The sequence below is a fragment of the Bos javanicus genome, chromosome 11 (assembly GCF_032452875.1).
Source record: "Bos javanicus breed banteng chromosome 11, ARS-OSU_banteng_1.0, whole genome shotgun sequence".
NCBI classification, from domain to species: Eukaryota; Metazoa; Chordata; class Mammalia; order Artiodactyla; family Bovidae; genus Bos; species Bos javanicus.
In genome coordinates this window covers 25,341,848-25,345,118 of record NC_083878.1, presented here as the reverse complement: position 1 = coordinate 25,345,118, position 3,271 = coordinate 25,341,848, and positions in this window count along the sequence as shown.

Genomic DNA, 3,271 nt, shown 5'->3' with positions numbered 1-3,271 from the left:
CCTTCTCACCCCCCACCCTATCCATCTAGGTCACCACAGAGCACTGAGCTGAGCTCCCCGAGCTATATACAGTAGGTTCCCCCTAGATATCTATTTTATAGTTGAAGGAAATGAGGCCCAGGCACAGAAGGTGACCTTCTTGAAGTCAGGGATGGTAAGTGCCTGGGTTTGGAACCCCAGGGCTGTCCCACTCCGAGGCCAGTGCTCCTGCCAAACCCATAGCCCTGGTTCATCAGCCTAAGGGGCTGAACAGGGTCAGCATGAAGAGCCTCCTGAGACCTGGGGTAGGTCCCTCCTCCTGTGGGTGCTGAGAGTGGTCACCCCTCCACACCGGGAGACAAAAGGAGCCCACATGTGATGGGAAGAGCAGCCTGCCCAGGAGGCGGTGACACTCAGACCCGGGTTGGAATCTGTGCTCAGCTGTGCAAACTTGCACAGCCCTCCACTTCCCTGGACATCTCAGCAGCACATCCGTAAATCCAGGAAGAATGCTCGCCCCATCTCACGGGCTGTCAGGAGATTAGAATGAGATGACTGACAGGTGTTGAAAACCAGCAAACCCTGTTGTCATTCGTAATTAGCACACTCGGTATTTGTTTGTGTTTCTAAGCAGCAGATTCGCTAAGTAGGTTAAACAGTGTCTCACTCCCCAGTCCTTGGGCCTCCCCATCCTGTTCACACTATCCTGCTTTGTGCACCAACAGGGAGAAGGTGAACCCATGTCGGCGTCAGAATATCTTCGGTGAAGAGTTACTGAGCATCGGAAGTTCATCTCACATGCTGTCTGTGCTAGCCCTGAGACAGACAAGAGAAGCAAGGGTGGCAGGTATTTCCTCCTTTTGACTCTCATAAGTGAATAAGCAGACATATTAGATCAATGCCCACCTGACACGTTTGTGGGGCACTTACACGTGTGTCAGGCACGGCACTCACCTTTACAGACAGAATCGTAGGAGCACCGCATCACAGCTCTTGAGATGGCGCAGTGACTGACTTATTTCTTCCCTTCTTTCCTCCTTTCCTTCCTTCTGGCCCTCGGATTTCTGCCTTTGATTCCCAAAGCCATATTTCCAGGCAGTCCCAGGGCCGTCAGAGGAGGAGCACTGCTGGCCTCAGGGTCTCTGTCGTGGGCAGGCAGTAAGGGCCCAGCCAACTGAGGGGACTGAGGGGACACGGCCCAGTCAGAGCAGCAAAGAGAACAGAGCAAGGGCAGAGATCTTGGGCTCAGAGAAGGCATTTGCTTGGAGATTTGGGGCATCAGCTAGAGCAGGGAAGCCCTTCTGCCGGGATGTCCAAGAGGGAATGTTTCCCAACCAGCCCCCCAGGTTGACACCTCGAAAGCTAACGCCCGAGGCTCCCACAGCAAGACCCAGGGCATCACAGGCGCACAGTCAAGGAACATCAAATCAAACTAACCAGGCAGTCAGATGAAATGCACCTTCCTCCCACATCTAAGGAAAGCAGGGAAGCCCCCAGACAGGTAGGCAGGGTCTTGAGGAAGAAGCAGGGAGTGAGAGAGCCCAGAGCAGCTGAGAGGGGATCTCTGGCCCTGGGAAGCTAGATTCAGGGACTGGGGAGAAGTCCCTCATCCTGGGCTCTAGGTGGCTGCACTCCCGTGTCCCTGGGGGCCACAGAGAGATACGCCCAGCCACTAGGCTCAAAGTCCTGTGCTTTTCATGGATCATCCATTCAGCCCTCACAGCCAAGTCCATGAGGTAGGAATCATCATACCCAGTTTAAATTAAAGAACCTGCGGCTTAGAGAGGTTGAATAACTCACTCTGAGTCACAGCATCCTAGTCAGGGTCATCTGGCCACAAAGAACCTACGCACTTACTGTTTGACAGGATACAATTATTAATCAGTGATTGCTTCAGGCCTCCCAACCAGCGCTGTCCTGCTAAGGGGGCCCCGGCTGGCCCACTTCTTGGACTCTCTTTCCCACCTTTGAAGACATCTTTGCCAAGAAAGGTGGTTCTCTGGGCCTTTGACAAGCAGAATTAGAAGTAAAAGGACAAGGGAGAGAAATATCCAAGAGGCACTGATAGCTCTAAGGTGGAGGTCTGGGGAGAGGAGAAAGCTATGCCCTGGGGAGGCACAGAAGCAGACAGAGAAACAGACAAGTGGGCTCAGGAGTATCGACTTTCGTGACTGAGAAATCTAAGGATGGAACTGAAGTTCTAATGACATCATATTTGGCTTCTCTGTTCTCTTGAACCAGCACCACTGAGACTGGATCCCATGAATCACAGATGTGGGAGCGATTCAGTTGTAAGGAGACAGGAGAAAAGAGAACTGAGATGGAGGCAAGGTGGAGCCCAGCTTCCCCTCCCAGCATCTCTGTTTTCCTCTGTGTGGTGGTCTTCTCTGTGAACGCACTCGTTTACTATCGTTCACTTTTAGTTTCTGCTCCGATTCGACTCTGGTGAGCACACAGCCCACCGTGGGCCGCCTGCCTCATCTCCTCATTCCTTCTCTAGAATGATGCCAGTTCTGTTTGAGTTCCCACTGTGAACAGTCTCATAATACTCATGTTTCCTGGTTCAAAAGCCATTTTCCCACAATTAGGTCTCTTTTTGGAGGTTTCGTTTATCTTTAAAAAGCTTAACCTTAAGCCATTCCTGCTCAAAGCTAGGGCCTGTGAATCGCTAGAACTGTATGTTGACACTTCAAGAATTCACAAATAAAAATGATTTATTGAAGAGTCTCAACTTAGTAGGAAATAAGCACAAAAACAGTTCTATATGTTTTTTCTTCCCCTATCTATACTATGACAAGTTCCTTTGCTCATTGGTTAAAGGTTCCTGTAACTGTAACTTGCTGCTAAGTCGCTTCAGTTGTGTCCGACTCTGTGCAACCCCATAGACGGCAGTCCACCAGGCTCCCCAATCCCTGGGATTCTCCAGGCAAGAACACTGGAGTGGGCTGCCATTTCCTTCTCCAATGACTATAACTTAGTCCAACCCATTCATTTCAGTCTCCTTGAGTTCCCAGGACGTGCTGGTTCTGTTCATCAAGACCCACTTCTGTCACTGGTCTGCTTCTTCTCTTCCCTTTCCCAGGAGAGGCCAGAGCTGTAGCCACAGTTACTTGTGATGGAAAAGGGATGTGAACTGGTCTCCAAACACTTTCCCCCACCTCCTCCTAGGTTGAGGTCATCGGGTGTTTGGGACAAAAAGGAAGGAGAGGGGACATAACTTCTAAGTCAGGCTGAAATCCTCTCCAGGTTGGTTGTCTCTGCTAATTATTTAGTGAAGCTGAATGACCTCCGT